This window comes from Psammomys obesus, unplaced genomic scaffold (genome assembly GCF_907164565.1).
Source record: "Psammomys obesus unplaced genomic scaffold, mPsaObe1.curated_primary_1811, whole genome shotgun sequence".
Lineage (NCBI taxonomy): Eukaryota > Metazoa > Chordata > Mammalia > Rodentia > Muridae > Psammomys > Psammomys obesus.
Window position 1 is genome coordinate 8557185 of NW_026590809.1, and position 17500 is coordinate 8574684.

The following is a 17500-nucleotide window of genomic DNA, read 5'->3' on the forward strand; positions in this document are numbered from 1 at the left end:
GTGTGTGTGTGTGTGTGTGTGTGTGTGTGTGTGTGTGTGTGTGTGTGTGTTGGCTGTCTACTGCTGGACATGGATCCTGGCCTTAAGAGTGTTTGTATACCCAGTGCTCTGAACCTCTGAGATGTCTCTCTAACCCAGACTGGGGTATTTCAGAGTCACCACCACAGACACTTTATATGCCAGCTTTTCTCTAAAAGCCTTCACACTTGATGCACAGTCATAATTACTGTCCTCATCCTCTTCTTGCCCTCTCTTTTTCTCTCCATCCCCTCTTATCTCTCATCCTCCTATTCCCCCCTTTTTTTTTCTTCCCCACTCCTCTTCCTGCTCTCCCTCCCTTGTTACTTACTCTTTCATTCTCTCCTGGCTGTCAGTAAGTTCCACTCTATCCTTGGAGACCAGATCAGCACAGTGGAAAACATAGTTCTCCAGAATTGCTCTTCATTTCCTCATTGCACAAGATGGCTAGGGGAGTTTTTCCTAAGGGTCCTACTAGGTGCTATTTAGAGCTGCATCCTTCCCTACATTTCAGACTTTAGCAGCCTGGTCAAGTGTCACCGCCTCACTTAAGCTTGGCTCTATCCATATGACACACACACACAAAACAAAAACAAACACAAAACACCTGAAGGGCCCCTGCCTGGTGATTCTTCCTGAGATATTTCCTGAGCTAAATGTACTGTGGTTCCATAGTTTCTGTCTGCCCTGCTTTCTCAGCTGCACTGTTGATCTTTGTGGGGGTGCTCACCCCCACACCCTCACAGTACTACTAAAATCCCAGTAGTGACATCAGCCCTAGGGTATGTGGGTTGACTGTGGGAGGCAGCTCCATCTGCAAGCTAAATAGAGCAACACAATCGTGTTCTTTTCCTTCCCCCAAACCTGTCTATCGTCCTGCAGGTAGAGAATGCCAATCAGGGAATTTACAAATTGACACTTTTCTAAAGTAGCTTGATATTTTAAAAGGTTCTTATGATTTCAGAAAGCTGGGAGCCAGATAGATGTGAAACTGGCTAGGAAGCCAGAGCAACTGGAAGGAGAAGGTGAGAGGAGGCATATTTGCCTGAATACCATGTGCCTGGAAAGTCTTAACTTTGTCCCAGAATTGGAGTTTTGAGCCCTCCAGCTGTTAACATCTAGAGCTCTTTTCAGTCACAAAGACCATCACTGGCAAGCCAAAGATGATTTTTACAAGTTTGATTATGACACCTGAATGTTCTTTGGGTTTTTCCACTGTGCAGCACAAGTAAGATAATAATTGAGCCTAATGGGCCAGAGGGCAAGGGTGGTCCTGAGAGACATCTGTGATGTCAAGACAGTGCCAGAGGGGTACCTAAGGGATTTGGTACTTCTTACCCTTGTTCTTTGTTTGCCGTAGCATCATTTACCTGGCCTTACTCTTGTGTCCCTCTCACTGATCAATTGCAAGTGATAGACCTCATACTGGTTGATGGGGTTGTCACGATGTTTTGGGGTACTTTCATTTTGCAGTGGATCCAGAATGTGAGTGTCCTTGGGATCAAGAAGAATCAGTGCTAATGGCTGCTCTGAAATAGAAAAGGCACATTTCTAGGGTCTTGCCCATGTGTTTTGAGAAATAAAACTTTTCTGCAGACTACCTGGATTCCTGTATGTCCCCACCTCTGAAGAGCTAGGTCATTCTCCCAAAGACTGTAGTCAGTCTTTGCAAGAGCCCACTTAGGGCTTTCAAAGGGATTTTGCAGGAGTTTGAGGTCACTTGCTTAAGAATGCACTTAGTTTTCATAAGGTCAAGGCTGACTTGCTCTGGGCCATATGGTAGTGGGGATGCTGGAACACTTGAACCTGTGGCTTCTTTCCTTGCTTCCTTTGCAAAGAGTTACTTCTCCCTCGTCTCGCTTGGAGGCCACCTCCCCCATGCCACAGATGGTGCCCTTCTAGGAAGCCTCATTGCTCTTTGGGCTAGTGAGAAGGCCCCATTCAGCCAAGAAGGCAGTACTTTGGAGGCCTGTGCTAGGAGGGAGTCTTATCACTGTGAACCATGCTGGCTAGAATGGGAAAAGCCCTCAGAGGAGAACTGTAAGCATTTGTGTGCAGCCAGGCTGGTGGGGTGACATAAACGCAGCCCGGATCAAACTACATACATCCGGCATATCACTGGGAGACAGACCAGAGCAGAATGATGATTTTTCACCACTGTCTTCTTTAGAAACCTGCTTTCTTGCTGCTGCCCACCAGGTGGTGGTAACTGCGAGGGGCAGCTCTGTGTTCCAATCTTTTTATTGATGAAAGCAGTTTTCATTTATAATCTATGGAACTCTTGGGCCATGCTCCTTTTCTGAGCTCCAGTTATTTCATCTATTAATGGAGCCTGTTGATTCATGCATATAGATTTTTGGAGTTACAGTAAATGAATGTAAAATATGTCTCACAGAACTCTTAATTTGCCAAGCCTTCATCATTGGGCAGGCATTTTGCTCATTCGGCAGTGGTGCTGTGTTGATTGTTGTCTCATTGACCTGGGTAGATATGATGGTGTGTATAGTGAGGTACCAGGTCTAGAACCTGGCCCATGGTTGTCTGCTAAATGAGAGTCACTGTAATCATAATAGGATAAGAGGAAAATCTGAAGAGTTGAGTAGAAAATGTATTCCCGTGGGCAAGTCACAGTTTTCTGTGGGGATAGGCAACGTTGAGTTAAGGGGATATTGCAGGATAATTAAGAAAGGTATTAAAAGGCAGGAGGCAGGGCGTTCAGTGTAGACATAAAATAGTGGTGCAGCCAGTGGATACCAGATATGATTTGCTAGTGGTACCAACTCTGTTACCTGCTTATTCATCCCACTCTTCACTAACTGTATAACTTTTTATATATCTACTGAATTGGTGTTTTTTATCTTCAAAAATAAGTTCTGCTCCCAGTACAGATTCCAAAAGGAAAAGAAAAGAGTTATCATAGGCCTGTGGGCGTGGTCAAGTACAGCATTCTTTAAACAGTTCAAATCGAGCACTGAGCCTTGTCCTGTACTATTAGGTGTACTTTCTATTTTACTGACTCAGCCCTTTGTGGCTTGGGGGATGGCAGATGCTCAGAAGTGTTCTTGGTTTTTGGTTTTGCCAAATACTCAATCTGGAGTTGTTGAGGGACCCTGAAGGCCATGATCCCCTCTTTTATCACAAGTCAAGTGAGTGCTCAGCTCAGCTCTAACAACCTCTGGAAAGAAAATACACTCCCCTTTGCCCAATGCCTACAGAGTGACAGAAAGGCACTATCTTGGAACCTTTGGATCTGACCTGTGACCTCAGCGTCTAGGGACAATGCCAGAGAAGATGTAGCTTGTTCACACCCAGAGCTGCTTCGTGGTGCCACCTCAGGGATTCCTTTAGCAGCAAATGACATTTGGACAAGGGAGTATGAGCTAGTGGAGTAGAGAGGTGTGTTCAGGGGTCGCATTGTGCAGGGCAGTAAGCAGTGCTGGAGTTCTACATGCGAAAGCCTTTCTGACGTAGTCTAGGTCTGTGTGGAGGATGCAGAGTGTGTGGGTGACCCTCTGGTTTTCTGGTTGTCCCTGGTCCTGTGTCTCATACTTCCACATGTGCTCAGTCACATGAAGCTCAGGTTGAGAGAACTTTTAGAAAGGACAGTGGTCAGAGTCTATAGGAAGATGACCATGTAATTTCAGGTGCAAAGTTAGTACTCAGAAAGTGTTGGTTACCCTACCCTTCCTGGAGTCAGAGTTGGGTGAGATACTGTGATCTGTTTCTCATCGGTCAGTGCTCTGACTAGTGTTTGGGGAAGAATTCCTAACTTACAGCAGAGTTCCTCAGTCTGCACATGCACTCATCCGGGTCACAGCTCTGCCATGCACAGCTGCATCTTCAGGAACGTTAGAGTCAAATTGAGAGGGATGAGATCATTACCTATTTCACCAGCCTTTTTCTCTTTCTATAAAATCATTATAGTCTACAATAAAAGAAACAAGAGTCAATGAAATGGAGAATTAGACGTCTGGTAATTTCTAAGATTTAAGAAGTTTAAATGAGCAGACGCAGTACTTTCCACTGGCAATTTTACTATCATGTTCTTTAGCTGATGCCTTCCCTGTCCTTGGTCAGTATCCATGAACACAGCCCAATGCACAGACCCTCCTATAATTTGGCTTTCTTGGTCATTTCCATTGTCTCTCACATTCCCACAGGCATACCCTGATAGACATGGATGCGTGCCAACCCGGTTGCTGCTATCACCAAATGCTTTCTGGCTGGACACAATCCATATTTGATGATGATCATCGTGGAGGTTTGAGGTTGAAAATCATCCTTATAGGCAGGGTGTCAGATCCAGGATATAGACAGAGTCCACTTCCTTGCTGTTCTCAGCTTCTACCACCTGCATTGCTTTGTGGTTCTTTCTTTTTTTTTTTTTTTTCTTTTCCTTTCTACAAAGTACATCTCAACAATCTCTTCACCCTCTATCACTTAAATCTTCCCTTCACTTGAATCTTCCCCATATACCTCTCTTATTTGGGCACTTGTGGTGGTATGAAATCCATTTAGGAATAATCTCTCAATCTTGGGCACTCATTCTACTTTCAAAGTTCGTTTTGCCATATAATACAACATTCACATTATAGGAATTATCATGAAGATCTCTCTCTGTGTGTGTGTGTGTGTGTGTGTGTGTGTGTGTGTGTGTGTGTGTCAGGGGTTGTATTATTAGCAAAGCCAAATGAGTACATCAGTCTTGGTACCCACCATTCTCACTGCCAGTCTGCCCTTCAGCATCTTCTCTGTGAGGCCCCATTTCCTCAAATCTATCTCTCTCCTGCCCCATTGACCTGGTGATGCCCTTCTTTTCCTTGTTCCTGTACCATCTGGAGCCTTCCCCTCAGGAACATGTACCAAACACTACCTTGTCACTATTGGTTTATTTTGTCTGCCTGTTTGGACAGAGGTCCATACCAAGTGCTTCTTATCTCTGCCACACAGACCCATGACTAAATGTGGCAATAGACCCACTACTTCATGGCTTCTTAGGAACATAGGTCTCGAGTGAGAAGCCTGACTCTCCTCATGGAGATGCCCCAAGAAGCCCTGTGTCCTTATTTCCCTGGAGCCTTGTTGCCCTGGAATTGGATGTCCTCCTGGGATCTCTAGTTCTGAGCTTCAGCATTTCAGGGTCCCCATCTTCCTGGCCCTTCAAGCTGTCTAATTCCCTCTTTGTTGGGCTGCAGTAGATTAGCCTCAGTAAAAGTGAATAGACAAGTTCTATTAACATTTATATTGCTTTTCTTTGCTATTTCTTAGTGAGGTTTGGCAGACTGGGATTGCTGCAGAAAATGTTCTTTCATCTAAATAATGTCCATGTTCGTGGCTAGATTCTGACTTTTTGCTGGGCTATGGAAAAGAATAGGTATGGGGAACTTCCAAACCCAGGATGGAAAAGAGGAATGAAAGCCAGACCAGAAAGTACATGTTAGATTCACTGCAATCATGCTGAGTGGTCACTGCATTGTCTGCTCCCATCCCAGGCCCTGCTGTGGAGAATCAGCATCCAGTACCTAGTGAGTGGATATGAAGTGCCACACACTTTCTGCTTGTAGTTTGCCTTGTGCATGCTAGACAAGCACTCTATCCACGGAACTACTTTCTTAGCCTGTATTTCTTTCATGTCATAAAGCAACTTTTTTAAATTACATATTGCTTTATATATTTTTTGAATTTTCTTTTAAAGTTTTTGTGTATTTGGTCATATTATTTCTCTATATCCATTTCTCTCCAGATCCCATCGCTGTTGACCCCATTTCATATTCTTTCTCCCTTAAAATCCCAAAACAAAAAAGTGGGTGTGCACATACGTGTAAACACACACAGCGGGGGTGGGGGAAGACAAAAGTTTTTAAAAACTGGAGTGTGTTTTGTGTTGACCAACAATTTAGAAGGGAGGCAGAGAGAGTTGTCTTAGCATGCTTTCTAGGAAGTAGCACATAAGTGATTCAAATATCTGCGGGTGAGCTGAGGATAGTAAGGTTGCCCAGGGCAGAAAGGATAGTGAAGATAAAAGCAGGCAATTGGGAGGGTAATTAATTTGTTCAAGGCATATACTGTAGCGTTATATGCTGGTCTAGATCCCTCCTAAGGTTGTACGAAAAGTTGATGAAGTTGTACAAAGAGGAACAAGAGGGTATATAGAAGAGGAGGAGGGTATAGCTTAAGAATGTATTTCTGCCTCCTTAGCCTAGAGCTAAGCAATGAAGACTAGAAGGAAGACTTGAGTGGTCATCAGTGTTTCTCAAGCTGGGACGGACATTCTCATAGCCCTGGAGTCAGTTAAAATGCAGACTGATATCTAAGGGATTCTGCTTTTGTAACTGGTTCTTGGGGTGCCGATGCTTTTGCTGCATGAGTCGTACTTCAGATCGTGGGCGTATAGAGGGAATGCAGGTGCTGCAGGAGAATGGTGTATTAAGTCACCATGGCTAAATGGCTGAGTGGGCATGCAGGGGCCTTCTGGAGAATGGCAGTAAGTGGAAAGCAAAATGGGAAATTGATATAAAATGTTTTGTGGGGAAGTGGGTCAAGAACTTGGGATTCTTTTGGTGGAAACAGTTGAATGGAGATGCAGTGATCTCTCTGTCATAGCAAGACACTGCAGCATATGACAACTATCCAATAATTGTTACTTGAACCATAGGGATGTTTATCTGTTATTCTAAGGAGATCAGGAGGTGTAGGTGATATGCTGGTTTAATGGCGGCACAGGTTCTCAGAATCCCGTCTTTGCTTCATGGTCCTCACTGTAGGATGAGGCTCTACAATATGCTAGGTCACTGTCCCTGTGGTAGAACATGAACCAATAAGAGAGAACAATATGGGCTTATTTTTCAAAAGGCAAATGGCTTTCAGTGCCCTTTCTGAGCCTGAGTAACGCTGTCTTTGCTTTTCTGAATGTAAGCAGGCACTGATACTAAGCAGAATGGAGGGGTGTTCATTGGAAAGCAGTGGGGCAGCCATTGCTGTCCTTAGAATTGTGTGAAGACCTTAGCACGGGAAGGCCTGTAGAGCTAATCAGGCACAAAGGGGAAGTGTGATTCTAGGCCATTCTGTTTATGGATCTTAAAATCTTTTCTGTGCTTAGCATCTGCCAGATGGTCAGTGTGAGTGTTTAACGTCTTCTCATCCTGTAAGACTCAATTCTAATGTCCTTTTTATTAAAACAAACAAGCAAACAAACAGAAACCACACCAATCAAATCAGTGAGGTGTTGGCATCTTATGTTTCAGTTTTGCATTTTGTTCAGACACACTACACCTTTTCTTAATGTGTTTGATCTTTGCATTGCCTGGTGCTACGTGTATGCTCTGCATGTGCTATAGTAGTTGAACCTCAGCACATATCATATGAAACTTGGTGGCAGGATGGAGCATAGTCCAGGGGTTTATACTAGAGAAGTTCTGTTCATCCTCTGATGAACAGATCTCTGATTACAGTGTCTTTGCCTACAGCTTTTGAATTATCTGGTCTTGGATGAGCCCAAGACTGTGCATGTCTCATAAACTCCAGTTATTGCTAGTTTCTTAAGACAACCCTTAGTGATCATCTACTCCTCAGAGGAACATGTGCTGTGGGCCAGGCTTTGAAATGGATCTGGGAATTAAACATAGAGGAACTAAATTCAAAGAAGATACAAAGAACTATTTGTGAACAAGGTGATTGGACGCTCCTTTTGAGTCTCTCTTACAAACCAATCCCTATTTTTTTCGCATCTTCCATGCCACTGGCTGTTTGATGCACTGTCATTTATGTGAAGCTAAGACAAGGAAAAGGCTTTCAGTAAACTACAGAACAATGTTATCTTGTCCCCTCAAAATCTTTCTTTTATACTTGTGAAAGAGCCCTTTTAGAGCCAATTAGATGTGATTTTTATCATTTTCACATGAAAGGGAAAACAAAAGCAAATGTGCAGATTTGCGAATTCCTAAAGCTTCTTCCTTTCTTCATTCTTACTCTTTGGCATCCACCTGACCAGTGTCAACTGTGTCTGTGTTTCTTTTTCTCCATCTGTCCTGGAACCACTCTCTGTTGGTGCTGTTACTTAGGTCAATCCTGCAAAGGTGAAGTGAGACCTGCTTCATTCTTTATTCCTCCTTCTCTTTCAGATCTGAGTCTATACCACATCTTTTCTTTTAGCACTAGCATCTAGATCATAGCAGTTAGAGGCATGGCCAACAGGATTGTCAAGAGGCTGTCAAGTTGACTGGATTGAGAATCACTTAGGAAGGAAACATCAGGGCATACCTGTTATTTGAGGTGGGAAGACCCATCCTAAGTACCCAATTTAACAAAAAGAAGAAATTAGTGTCAGGTTCTCTCTCTCTCTCTCTCTCTCTCTCTCTCTCTCTCTCTCTCTCTCGCCTGACTGCTTCTGTCAGGTATTTTGTTCAAGCAACAAGTCAAGTAAGTGTGAAGATTCCAGTGCCCACTATGGAAATCTCTTCATATGACAGTGGTGCCAGCAATGTTCTCATGGTCACGTGACTTCTGACTGTCAGGAGATGCATCTCCATTTCAGTGATTCTAGAATATAAAATGCTTTAGTCAGTAAGAAAAGTGTTTTTTTTAATGTCTACATGTGACAGACATGTTTGCCTTGCTGTGTGTTCTCAGAAAATATTTCCATAGGTGTTCATCTAAATAAGGAGATTATTTTTTGATTGGAGCCCCAGACTGGCATCAAACAAGCAGAGAGGCATTTATATAAATGGGTAAAAATATTAGGTCAGTTAAATGATGTGTGGTAAAAAGTAATTTGAGGTGCAAGATTGTAGGGAGAGCTTTTTGAGTAATCCTGAGGGTACTTACAATACAAATGTCTGGTTCAGGGTGCAGCTCAGTTGGTTGTGTGCCCACCTCGCATACACATAAGTGTGACCCCAACCCTGTGTAGACTGCTCGTAGTGGTGCATCTTGTAATCCTAGCACTCAGGAAGTGGAGGTAGTATAATAAGAAGTTCAAGGCCACAATGAGTTTGTGGCCAGTCTGGGCGACCTGAAATTATTGTGAGCATGCAGACTCTGAATTGCACCTTGGTGATGTAGAGGTTCTCTTTATGGGGGGGTCTTTATGTTGTTTGAGGAACAGCAAGGAAGCTCTTGGCTTACATGAGTGGAAGTTCAATAAAGATTTGATCAGTAGCCCAGGCTGGGATGTGGCCAGCTAGTGTTTCTAGATGTTTCAGATCCAATTTGAGGGTTTGCCTATATGTAGAAGACCATAAACATCCACTAAAGATGCCATCACCCCAGATGGAAGGGGAGAAGGTTCTCCCCTATCAGTGGACTTGGAAAGGGGCAGGGAGGAGATGAGGGTAGGAGGGTGGGATTGGGAGGGAGAGAGGGAGCGGGATACAGCAGGGATACAAAGTTAACAAACTGTAACTAATATTAAAAAAATAAAAAATTGTGGAAAAAAAATGATGCCATCACCCTCCATTTAATGGAGTGAGATGGTCCACAGCAGACAGATATGCCCATTCCTGTCTGTCATGTGAGCTCAGAAGGGCCCTCGATGCCCTGCCATCTCAAATGGACCTGTAGCATCTTACCATCTCAGAAGACCCTCAGCATCTTCTTTCTGAGTAGCAGTTCAGGCCAGGAAGAAAGAAGCACACTAGTTGATGGACATAGAGGGCAAGCATTTTGTTCCATGAGTGTGTTCTCAAAATACAGCACAAGGCTTTCAACTCTCCCTTCTTTTAAGAGCACGGCAGAGAGAGAGACTCTGACAGACGCTAGAGTAGAAGCTTATAGACCTGCGTTTTGATCCCTGTCCTGACAGTAATTAGACAAGGTTCTATTACCATTGGAGTTCATTCTGACAAGAAAATTTATAGTTTGTGCAAAAATTTGTTTTATTATTATCCACAAGTCCATTCTATACAGAATTCAAGAGAAGACTCCACAGGCTCCAAGCTACAATGCCATTCACAGGGCTCAGAACCACACAGAATCAAGCCAGCAGGGAGACTACTCAGGAAGCCATGGTAGCTCCATGAAGAACCATGTACCTTGTGTGTGTATATTTCTGTTAGCAGGATGGCACCATAGCATTTTAAAATTGAGAATTTGAGACAGGCAAATGTAACTCTCCCTTCTTCCTTCAGAAAGAATGACCTGTCCCTTCTGTGGCAGGAAATGGCAGAAGTCAGTGTGGAAGTGAGCTTTACTTCCTGATCTGCACATTTGTCTCTCGGATCTCATACAGGTGTTATCAAGCTGGCGGCATCTAAGGCATACTGTAGGAGCTCAAGACATAGAGGAGTTTGGAATGACCTGGCTTCACCAAGTATGCAGCATAATTGTTTGACACAGTCCTGTTTAAAAGGAGAGGGTGACGTCACGTTGTAGGAGCTCCATACACAGTGAAGTTTATGAAATTGTTCATTTGTGATAAAAGACTAAGAGCAAGCCATGTGAAGCAAGCATTTCTCCACAGCCTCTGCTTCAGTTTCTTCCTCCAGGTTCCTGCCTTCAATTCATGGTCCTGACTTCCTTGGATGATGAACTACAGGCTAGAGGCTGAAATAAACACTTTTCTCCCCAAGTTGCTTTTAGTCATGGTGTTTTATCATAGTAACAGAATCCTAACTAAGACAGGCTGCAAGAGTTTGCTGGTTCCAAGAAAGGCCTTGTTCTTGTGTTTGCAGCAGCTTTTGGGCTGCAACCACGTGAATTGGTTTGTTGTGCCAGAGCCGCACTCTGAACATTTCACAGACTGAGGAAAGTTGTTATTTTTACAGGGGCTGTATTATGTACCTTCCTTTTACTTTTAGAAACTGGTAGCAGGAGGTGCTTGGCTTAACATGTAATGCATTATATTTTGTTTTAATTATAATTTTCCCCACTTGAAACTGATGGCAGGGGGAATTGGCTTCGTGTTAGCTTTTTTTGAGGCATAGAATGTTAATTTTTATAAACAAATTTTTAAAATCATTGAAATGATAGGAGTAATGCTTGTTGAGGCACATTATTATAATGCAGGTGATCCTGAATATTTAAGAATGCCATCTCACTGTAAGTTGGCCTGAGAGCCAGATAGCCAGCATCATCCTCTGGATCCTAATCTGCTTCTTCGAGTGTAAAATAAATTATTTGTTTTTCTATTTAAAATCTATTTTAATTTCTACTTTAATAAAATAGAAATAAAACTAATTATTTGCTTAGAAGTGGAACAGCAGGCAGGCTTGCCTTCAGGTTCCTGCCTTGACTCCCTTCAACGATGGATTATAATTATAAGATGAAATAATTATAATCTGAAGTGAACCCTTTCCAACCCTAAATTACTTTTGGTCAGAGTATTTGCCACAGCATCAGAAATGAAACAAGATTACTCCTATCCCTGGCCCATGGCTGTTCATGGTTTCTAAGGGATCTTTTGCCATCCTTAAATAGGCATTGACAGAGAACCGTTTCAGCCAGTACGAGACGGCCGGTTGCTAAAAGCAGGCATAGCTTTTATAAATGCCTATTGGAAATGAACTTTGATGGACTCCGGGACATTGGACAACTTAGCAGAGATAAGTGGGGCCTGGCAAATTTGTGTCTCTATGTGTGCAGAGCTGGTCGAACAGTAAGCACATATTCCATGTGCTTACTGAAATATCTTCTGGCCTATGTCAGACCAGAGTCTAGTCTTGGGCTTACCTGATTTCCCACAGCACTGTCAATATTTGCTGTTGAGAAATGAGCCTATAGGCACCACCATTTCCAACACCTAGCTATGCCCTTTCTTCCCAGGATCGATGTTACATTCATTGATAATCTTGTTACAGGAACAAATAGTCTATTTTTAGTCCTTTCCTCCTCTCATCTTTTGGAAAGGGCAGAACTGTTCCTTCTGACAGTCAAACCTCTCTTTCTTCTTCCCTCCAAAGCTCAATGAAATTAATATTTAGCAGTTGTGGCACCTCCACATCTCCTGAGCATGTGTCTGGGTTTAGAAGACAGCTGCACAGAGGTGATGGCATTTCTGTGGTTTACTTCTTTGAATGTATGATGTATATGCACGAGAGAGGTTTGTGTGTGCTGCAGCATGCATGTTTAAGTCAGAGGATCACCTCAGGCACTGGTCCTCCTCTTCCACCTTGTTTGAGACTGTGTGTCTTTTTTGACAGCGGTGTTGGCCAGGCTATCCAGTCTGAACTTCTAAAGGTTTTCCTGTCTCCACCTCTCATTTCATCAACAATGGCTCTGGGATTACAGATAAACACTACCTTGTCAGACTTTTCATGGGTTCTGGGGATTCAGATTATGCCCTATGCTTTCTTGCCAGGTGCTTTACCCACTGAGCCATCTCTCCACTTAGCAATATTACTTTCTTTCTCTGCCCTGCATGGCACACTGTCCTCAGAATAAGTCTGTATACTTCCTAAGAGTTCTCTGTCTACCTGAGCCCTTCTGAGGCAAGGCTTTGAGGTGCCTGCCTCGCTGGCTTTTCTGCAGCTTCTGGAACTGAGAGAAGCTGGAAGCTTGTTGAGGTTCCAAGACAAGGTCGAGGAGAGCACAGGATGTGTCCTTTGTAGTCTGGAGGAGGTCAGAGTGGGATAAGTGATTTTATATGGAATGAAGAGCTGGGTCAGATTGGGAGAAGTGGATTGTGGGGCTTCTAATGCTGTTCTCTTTGACTGGATGGACTTCTACCGGACAGAAACAACCTCAGAGTGACTTTTTTTTTTTTTTTTTTTTTTTTTTTTGCCACCAAGTTTCATATGATATGCACTGAGGTTCAACTACTATAGCACAGGCTGAGCATACATGTAGCACCAGGCAATGCAAAGATCAAACACATTAAGAAAAGGTGTAGTGTGTCTGAATAAAATGCAAAACTGAAACATAAGATGCCAATACCTCACTGATTTGATTGGTGTTTGTTTGTTTGTTTGTTTGTTTGTTTAATAAAAAGAACATTAGAATTGAGTCTTACGGGATGAGAAGGAGTTAAACACTTACACTGGCGATCTGGCAATACTAAGGATAGAAAAGATTTCAAGATCCATAAAAGTGACTTTGGGGAGGAGCATGCATGCAGAGGGTGGGGGAAGGGAGGGATTGGGATGGGAGGAGGGAAGGAACCACAGGAGGGATACAAAGTGAATAAAGTGTAATTAATTAAAAACATTAAAATTAAAAAAAATAGTCTTAAAAAAAAAGAAGAAGACTTCAGGGCCCCTCTCTTCCTGTCTGCTTTATTTGACTTCTCATTAGCTCTGGTCTCACTCGCCATATGGAGAGGTCCCTCCTCCTTCTCCTTCCTAGTATCCCCACTTCCCTCTTTTTTCTAACCTGTGACCTCCAGCACTATGCACATGAAGCATGTTAAAAGTTCCCCTCTTGATTCTTAGTGCAGATGTAAACCTGGAGCCACCTTTTCAAGGCTTACCTGGGCGTGTGGACGCTGACTTGGTATGTGGGCTGAGCAGTGATGGTGATGGAGAGCTTCATTGCCCTCAGCATCTCTAACCTTCCTGTGCAGACCGCCCGTGAGGAGCGCTCCAGAGTACCTGCTGTTTCCTTGAGTCTTCCCGAGGTGGCCCGCAGCCGTGCACACCCAGCGTGTCGGAAGTGATACTCCCTGGTTTACTGAGCACCACGTGTGAAAGTTCTGGATTGCGCAGTGCAGTGACTGCACGTTGTAAGAGATTGAAATCCCAAGCAGTCTCTGGTCTTTCTGCTTTTGAGTATACTTTCGTGCTGGTTTGAATGAGAATGTCCCCATGTGCTCATATATTTGAACACTTGGTCCCCAGTTAGCCAGACTATTTGGAAAGGATTAGAGGAGGTATGTCACTGGGTGTGGGGTTTGGGGTTTCAAAAAGTTGTACCATTCTCAGTGTTCTCTCTGTCTCCTGCTTATGGATCAAGATGTGGGCTCTTAGCTGTTGCTCCGGCTGCCTGTCACCACACATGGCTCTGCCATCATAGACTCTAACCCCATAAGCCAAACCAAACTGTTCTAAGTTGCCTTCATCATGGTTTCTTATTACAGCAATAACAGCCCAAGGCAAGTTCTTTTCATCACTTCTTTGGGACATTTCGTCCAGTTCTCATTCTTTTCCTTTTTTCCTCCCCAGTGTATTAATATGTCCTTTCTCTCCAGGACCATTTTTATCTTACTTTTTCGTACCTAACATATCTCCCCTCACTCTATTCCATACCTGGTTTTCTCTTTCTCGTCTACCCTTCCTCTTCTTCCACTTCTCCCCTTCCATTCTTACACCTTTTCCTTGTCCTCTTTCTCCACTTCCTCCTCCCATTCTCCGATCCCTGTTTGTCCCGTTTCTCTCTGATTTTGTTTGTCTTAGTACTCCATAAAGTTCCTAGGTCTCCATCAGGGATGAATACAACATTGTGATGCATTGTCAGAAGGCCTCCATTATCCACTGTGAACACAGCCAATAAGCTGCAATCCTCTGTACTCCTCAGGGTGTTACCTGCAGTTCTGCTTCCTGCAGGGTATGTACTACCATTCCAGCAAATGAGTGGCACATGTCTAGTGCTGAGAATTCCAAACTCTGTAAAGTTCCAAAATTATATTTCAGCAACCTGAATAAGTTAACCAGACGGGCACGTGCAGTTACGTGTGCTCACTCACATACAGACATTCATATACATTAAGGCAGTGCGTCTGCTAGCCCATACAGTGACACACAGTTCTAAATATGGGCTTGTTTAGAAAAGCGATGATCACTGTGGGAGCTATAATTGTTTATTTACTGGCTCAAACTCTAAACTGGGCTTTGGGCTTAATGTAGCGATTTTTACATTTCAGTGAAAATTCAGAGACGATACAACTTTTGATGCTAAGACAGTGGCCAGAGGGGAAATCGACAAAGGGGAGAGAATAGGTGGTTGATGGAGACATGGCATCCCGGGCAGTCTACCCTTTGTGTCAGAAGTAGAATACCTGGACAAGTGCTGGCCAGGATGAGGGAGCTTGCCAGGGAGGACAGAGGTACCTTGGGGTTCAAAGTCGGGGCTTAAAACAGTGCAGTGGAAGTCCTTTGGCCCCCACAAAGCTGTGTGAGGATAACGATGGATGCCCTGCCTAGGTGCTGGGCACTGTTTGCCACAGGCAGGCGAGGGCTCTCTCATCCCTCTTCCTTGCAAGGTAGAAAGAGTCTTTAAGCCTAAATTTCTTCCTTAGTAGGCTGGCTCTAGAGCCAGAGCTCTCTCACTTAGATATGTTTGAGATGGGGAGGGAGGGAGAGAGAAAGCATGAGAATATATGCTTGCGTCCTGCACTGGGGGCAGAACCTGAGGCCTTGCTCCTGCTAGGTGAGTGCTTCATCACTGAGCTACATCCCTAGTCTTGACTTAGTAATGGATTTTGTTTGGTACAGCAGTGTTGTATTAGGTAATTTTCTTAAGGCTTTTGGGTCTCAACTTCCTCCCCAGCAAGATGAGAACAGTAATATTCTTGTGGTTATGAGGAATCTTGGGTGAGAAGAAGCATATGGTATTTTTCCATAAGTGTGCCGTACAATGTTTAACAGGAAGAGAAAGGACCCTTTTCAAAGAAGGGAAAAAATTAGAATATTTTTACTTTTTCAGTGGGTGGCACTCATGTTGGCATCAGTCCCACCTGATTAACGGCAGATTCTCTTCCTCCTACCTCCTCCGCCCTCCACACGATAGGGAGCACTGGCCTTCCAGTTTTCTTCCTTCTCCCAGCAAACCACACTTTGCCAAGCACAGTATGTAACTGTGAAGTGTGTTGTGCCGGCAAAGCTTCTGTCGTGACTGTTGATCAGAGAGGTGCATAGACCCTCTGCAAGCATCCATCTATTCGTTAGGACATTTTTCCCCTTGCCTCTGTTGTGTGCCTCGTAGTGTTCTCGGCTCTGGAGCTCCACTGTGGCTTCAATAGAGTTGTAGCTTCATAAAAGTCCCTTTCCAGTGAGGGGAAATGGATAAGAAACCAAGTCTGATACCAGTGAGAAGTGTCATTAAAAATAGTAAGGGATAAAGACAGCTGGGCTTGGTAGTGCACACCTTTAATCCCAGGACTCAGGCAGCAGAGGCAGACAGATCTCTGTGAGTTTGAGGTCAACCTGGTCCACATAGTGAGTTGCAGTCCAGCCAGAGACAGACAATGAGACCCTGACTAATCAAAACAAAACAAAACAAACAAACAGAAATACACTAGCAGAGCTAAGGAGATAGCTTGGGTGATTAAATGGTAAGGCATGGGTTAAGTTTCCAGAATCCACATATTAAAAAGTTAGGTGTGCTGGAATATACCAGTAATCCTAGCACTAGGGAGGCAGAAACAGCCATATCTCAGTAGGCCACAGTGGCTGGCCAGTTAGACCTATATGGTATGTTCCAGGTTGGTGAAAGACCCTGCCTTTTAAAAAAAAAAAAAAAAAGAGTGGGCAAGGACAGCAAGGTTGTCTTTAAGCCTCCACACACACTCACACATGCACAGACAAGAAAGACAAAGAGGCATAGTGGATAGGTGGAAAGGGGAAGGAAGACTTCATTAAGGAGGCCATATTGGAACAGGGATATCCCTGAAGCTGGGAGAGAGGCCGAGCAAAGATATAAAGGAAGATATCCCAGATTTTCCAAGTGCAGTAGTCCTAAAGCCGGGTAAGATCTGTTTACTAGAAGGACAGCTAGAAAGAGTTGATGAGAACTGGGTTAGGCTGATGGCAGTGATTTAGGTCTTCATAGATATTCATAAAGAAACAGTTTTCTTCCAGGTGGCACTAGTGAGCCACCAGGTGGCAATAGCAGGCCATCAACATAGGGTTGCCAGACAAAGTTCAAGATGGCAGGTTGAATTTGAAATGCAAATAACAATAAGTAAATGTTCAGGTTCTTTGAGTCAATCATATGTTTCTATTTATCAAATCTGGCAATATCTGTTCATGGGCTAAGGAGTAAGTTCCTGACAGGGAAAGAAAAGGGGAAGAGTGCATTCCAAGTGATCAGGCAACAAAGCTTTCTGGTCCTTAGAGCAGAGAGGGTGGCTGTCCCAGCAGAGGTGGGAGAAGTGTTTGGATTTAGGATGTATTGTGATGCTTCCTGGAGGTGCTAACAGCTTGGCTGTGGCAGAGAAAGGCTTAGGCCTGAGCCTAAGTCCCTGTTCACTGGGAAGAAGAAGCAGTGAGTTCAGACTCTGCAAGCTCTTCCCCAGCTAACCACTGGGTATGTGAATACCTCTGATGGTTAAAGATTTCGATACCCGTAGGCAAACAAATTGTGCTAATTTAATTTGTCATATTTCATCACACTGTTTTGCTCTTACTGAATTTCTATGCACTTGTGTGACTGTAGATGATTCAATAGGTATCATCTTTGGCATATCCAACATCTTTTGAGCACTTTACCTGTGCCAGGCCCCCTGCTGATTGCTCTTCCTGTTTGCTGCTCACCCAAGCTGATGGGGTCATGTTGTGATCAGCCTCTTGTTAGAGCTGAGGAAAATCAAAACTCAGAGATAAGGCAGCACACATAA

General features: G+C 43.8%; 1 protein-coding gene across 2 annotated transcripts in view; it reads left to right on the forward strand.

The window, feature by feature from the left end:
* Large1 (LARGE xylosyl- and glucuronyltransferase 1) overlaps positions 1 to 17500 on the forward strand; it is a 512199-nt gene that overhangs the window by 158377 nt on the left and 336322 nt on the right. The window lies entirely within an intron of this gene.